The 5589-nt window shown below is 34.6% G+C and overlaps 1 long non-coding RNA gene across 1 annotated transcript; it reads left to right on the plus strand.

The window, feature by feature from the left end:
• Positions 1 to 1581: 1581 nt before the first annotated feature.
• On the plus strand, positions 1582 to 2286 carry LOC136225502 (uncharacterized). The gene is made up of 2 exons (XR_010687128.1): positions 1582 to 1741; positions 2050 to 2286. It is a non-coding gene; the product is annotated as an uncharacterized lncRNA (long non-coding RNA).
• The last annotated feature ends 3303 nt before the right edge of the window (positions 2287 to 5589 follow it).

Consider the following 5589-nt stretch of genomic DNA (forward strand, 5'->3'; position numbering starts at 1 on the left):
CGTTGGACACGTTTAATGTTTTAACAAACACAACGTCGTTTTGGTGTGAGCGCTAAAACATTAAAATTGTCCGACGGTGTGTTCGAATAAATATTAAAAGTGTCAAAAGTATATAGTAGATATATTTAATTTTCTATTAGTTCAATGTTAGCTTCTAAAAAATTATAACATTTTTACCATTTTTATTTTTAAATTTTTCATAAATTAAAATTTAATTTAAAAACTAAGTTATTTGAATCTCAAAAATAAAAAATTAATTTATCTTGTGGTAAAAAAATAATAAAAATGAATTGAAAAGTGTTATTAAAATAAATAAAACTTTCTAAAATAAAATGAGGTTTGAGAGAGTTAAACCTAGAACCTCTTGAATATAAGCATGCACCTTTAACCATCTCATCCACATTCAAACATTGAAAGAATATTACATACAATCAATGTATACGAATTTTAGGGGGAACTACAGGGACAAAACGAAAAATACTCAAGGGCGGAGCCGGTGGCTTGGGGGAGCCCCGGGCTGGCTCTGCCTCTGCAAACATATTAAAAAAGGAATATGTTAGAGAGATTTATTGAATGGTTTCATTTCCAGGAAATTGCAGCTCAGGTCCCTCTCTTTCTTCTAACACGAGCTGATGGATTTTAGTGAATTCACATTGCTTGGGAAAAGTCTAATTATAGATATTTATTGCTCTAAATTTAAAAAATGCACATAAAGTTCATGTCCCAGTTTTTAATGTTATTTTAGGGTATAGTTGCTAATTAATTACCTAATCACTTTGAATTAGTGGGGCTACTTCACGACAAAATTCTAAATTTCTGCAATATAATAATCTATAATACATCCAAAAGTTAATAATAATAATAGATTACCTAAATTTCTTTTAACATGAGCTGATTGATTTTAGTGCATTCATTGCATTACTTGAAAAAGAGTCAAATTAGAGATACTATTAGTTGTTACTTTGAATTTTAAAGAATGCACATAACTTCACCTACCATAGTAAATTGATGGGACGTAGATGAGCTGAATTTTGAATAATTTTTGTTACGTTCCAAATTAGAAGGGAATCATGATAAATATCTTTTTTTTTTTCTAAAATTACTTTTTATTTTTTATTTTATCTATACAAATAAAAGAATATAAAAGTAGTTTTATATATAATTATTAAATTATCACTTACCTTACCTTACATTCAAACACCATAAGTTATTTTATAAACTTCACTTATTTTATCTTACATTATCTTAAGAGGGAGAGTTAAAAATCAGCTGAAACAGCTTCTTAATGACTTTTCAAATCACTAAGAATGTCTATCCTCTTTATTAATAAGCTACTAAATAATGAGTGAATACGAGGAATATTGTTGAAAAGATGACATATATTAGTGACTCTTAAATTAGTAAGAGTCAGTTATTTTTTAAGTTATTCATATTATTTTTAGAGAGTGACTATGAATATTTTGGAAATCGTGGTAGAAAGAAAAGAAAAGAAAAGTATGTAGTTGTAAAACTTTTTTATTAAACTTATTAATTGAGTATTAGAGACATAGCTGCATTATTTGCTGGAAATGAAACCACAAATATTAGTCAACTGGTCAATTTTTGTATAAATAGAAGAAAAGACATGCAGAAGAGAAGATCTAAAAATATTTACAGAAAAAATGAAAGGCTTTCTTTCGGTGGTATTATTCTGGTTTGTGTTGGCAATAATGATTATGGCTTCTTCCTCTCAAATAGAATGGTAATTACTAATTGAAATGTTGTGTTAAGCATATTATATTATATGTATATTTTCATATCGTTTAATGTTGTATATTTTGGTAAAGGCTATACTTACTTTATTTTTTATAAAGTAAACGTTACTTTGTGTGTTTTTACCATTGGATTAATTTTATACTCTATCATCCAATGGTGAAAACACACCAAGTAATGGTACTTTGTAAAAAACAAAGTAACCATAGTAGACACATGTATATTTTATATTGTTTAATGTTGTATATTCATATATTTTTTGATATTGTTATTAATTAATTATACATTACCCAACAGTGAGGAGAGAGGAGCTCCACTGGCATCTTGCTCTCGTAGACTCGATCCCCCATGCAGTGGCGTATGCTAAAAATAGTATTTTGCAGACTGTATATTTTGAGAAAATAAATGAGATTATACTCCTTATGTGTCCTATGTAAGATTAATTAGTGATTATATTTCAATATATCATGTGTACTATAAATATTATGGCACTTTTGTCACTTTTCTTTAAATAATGTATTATTATACTTTGAATCTTTTGTAATTCCATCAGCACTGTGTTGATTTTTTTCTAATTCTAGTATTATGGTTTTTTTTTTTAATAAAGAACAAAGAACCCATTTCTTATTATTATTTTTGTAGAAATATGACTTATCTTTTTTTTTAATTCCCATATTGGAAGTCAAGAAGCCGAGAAGATGAGAAGAAGTAGTATTCATAGTTTGTTTCCATTCATTGATAATGTGATATATATACACAAGATATATGTGTGAACACGATAATTACAAATCAATTATATTCCTAAATTACAGCAGAAATATCCATATCTAATACACCCCCGTAGTCGAAACGGGAGGTGGTCGAACGTTGAGACTAGAGCGGAAGTCGTCGAAAAGAATTTGTGGTAGACCTTTGGTGAAAATATCTGCAATTTGATGACGAGAAGGAACATGAAGTACCCTAACCTCTCCTTTAGCAACCTTTTCTCGAACAAAATGTATATCCATCTCAATATGCTTGGTACGTTGGTGTTGTACAGGATTACCAGTGAGGTAAACTGCACTCACATTGTCACAATATACCAAGGTCGATTTACTAATAGGGCAATGAAGTTCAAGAAGAAGATTTCTAATCCAGCAAGTTTCAGATACGACATTAGCAACACCACGATACTCTGCTTCAGCACTAGAACGAGATAAAGTGGGTTGCCGCTTAGCAGACCAAGACAGAAGATTGTCACCAAGGAAAACACAATATCCTGAAGTAGAACGTCGAGTGTCAGGACATCCCCCCCAATCTGCATCTGTATAGGAGACCAAGGAATCTAGTGAAGAGGTTGTGAATGTAAGTCCGAACTCCAGGGTTCCTTTAACATATCGAAGAATTCGCTTGATAGCTGCCATATGAGACGTTTTGGGATCGTGCATGAATAAACAGACTTGCTGAACAGCATAACTGATGTCTGGGCGAGTGAGAGTCAAATACTGTAATGCACCAGCTAAACTTCGATACTCAGATGGATCATGATAAGCAGAACCAGATGAAGCACTCAGTTTTTGCTTAGTGTCAACAGGTGTTGTACATGAATTTGCTGAAGAAAGACCGGCTTTAGAAATGATCTCAGTAGCATACTTCTTTTGAGACAGAAAAAGAGAGCCGGCGCTCCGAGTGACAGATATCCCTAAAAAATAACTCAATGGGCCAAGATCTTTCATAGAAAATTCGGAACTCAATTTGTTGATAATTGACTCTCGTAGAGCAGTGGAAGAAGTAGCTAGAACGATGTCATCCACATATAAGAGTAGATATGCCATCTCTGCTCCCCGACGAAAGACAAACAGTGAATGATCAGATTTACTGTGAGAAAAACCCATGGTAGACAAGAAAGAGGCAAACCGTTGGTACCACGCCCGTGGTGCCTGTTTGAGACCATAAAGAGACTTTTGAAGAAGGCATACATGATCTGGATAGTTGGGATCCCGAAATCCCAGTGGTTGATGCATATAAACAGTCTCATGAAGATCCCCATGAAGAAAAGCATTTTTTACATCCAGCTGATGTAGTGGCCAACCTTTAGAAAGTGCAATACTTAATACAGCTCGAATTGTTGCTGGCTTAACAACTGGACTGAAAGTATCACCACAGTCTACCCCAACAAGTTGATTCGCCCCATTTCCAACAAGTCTTGCTTTGTATCTTTCAAAAGATCCATCTGCATTAAATTTGTGCCTGAGAATCCACCAACTACGAAGAACATTAGCATTAGAAGGACGGGGTACGAGGACCCACGTCTTATTTTCAATAAGAGCCTTATATTCTTCAGTCATGGCTTGTTTCCAATTAGGGTCTTGTAAAGCAAGTGAGGGATTAGAAGGAATAGGAGAAATAGTGGTGGTGTGTAAGTTGAGCTTTCTTTGGGGTTTGAAAATTCCAAGTTTAGCTCGGGTTGTCATAGGGTGAGTCGGTTGGGTTGGGTTGGCGTGTATAGGATCGGGAGAAGGCGGGGAAGTGGGCTGTTGTGGGGAGGTGAGCTGTTGTGGGGAATTTGTGTTTGGGCCGTGTTGAATTGGAGAAGGAAAGGGACTGTCGAGAGGAGAAGGGGGAAGTGCTGGGCTGTTTTGGGAAGATGGGTTGGGACTGTTGGGCCGTGGTGAAACTGGGCTTTGGTTAGGAGTGGACGCATTAGTGGGGAAGGGAATAATGGGTTGGGTTGTTTGTGTAGGTGAGTTGGAAATAGAAGAAATGGGAGGGGAGGCCGAGACATGTTGAGTGGAAAATGGAAATTTGCTTTCATTGAAAATAACGTGACGAGATATAATTATTTTCCGCGCGGAGATGTCGTAACACTTATAGCCTCGATGATTGGATGGATATCCAAGAAACACACATGGAGAGGACCTAGGTTGAAGTTTATTTCTAGAGGAAGAAGGGACAAGTGGGTAACAAAGACAACCGAAAGTGCGTAAGTGAGTATAAGAAGGAGTACGATTGTAGAGAATTTGAGTCGGTGAAAGAAGACTAAGATTTTTGTGAGGGAGAATATTTAAAAGATAGGTCGCATGAGCAAGAGCATGAGGCCAGAAAGAATGAGAGCAAGAAGCATGTGTTAGAAGAGTGCGAATTATATTATTGATTGTTCGAATCGTTCGTTCAGATTTACCGTTTTGGGAGGAAGTATGTGGACATGAAAAACGGAATTGCATACCATTATTGTTAAAAAAATCATGAAAATGACTATTGTTATACTCACCACCATTATCACACTGAAAAGTTTTGATATCTTTTTCAAATTGAGTACGTACGTAATTTCGGAATGTGAGGAACACAGAAAAAACTTGAGATTTATTTGCTAAGGGAAAAGTCCACAGAAAATTAGAATAATCATCTAGGAAAAGAACATAATATCTATAGCCACTAGAACTTAGAACAGGAGATGTCCATATATCACTATGAATAATATCAAACGGCATTGATGACATATTTTTAGAAGCATAAAAAGGCAATTTAATATGTTTCCCAAGCACACAAGAATTGCAAATAGAAAAATCAACATTTTTAGGACAAGAAATAAAATTATTAGTTCGAAGATTGTCTAAAATTTGAGGACCAGGATGGCCCAATCTATTGTGCCAAACTGAAGGAGATAAAACAGAAGCATTTAAAGCATAAGAAGACTCTGAAGAGGAGGATGTGACTGGATATAAATCACCGGTGCTATTACATCTCATAATAGGGATCCCCGTGCGCAAGTCCTTCACAGAGAAACCAACAGGATCAAATTCAACGGACACATTATTATCAATAGCAAATTTCCGCACAGATATAAGGTTTTTGATT

Source organism: Euphorbia lathyris, chromosome 4 (assembly GCF_963576675.1).
Source record: "Euphorbia lathyris chromosome 4, ddEupLath1.1, whole genome shotgun sequence".
Lineage (NCBI taxonomy): Eukaryota > Viridiplantae > Streptophyta > Magnoliopsida > Malpighiales > Euphorbiaceae > Euphorbia > Euphorbia lathyris.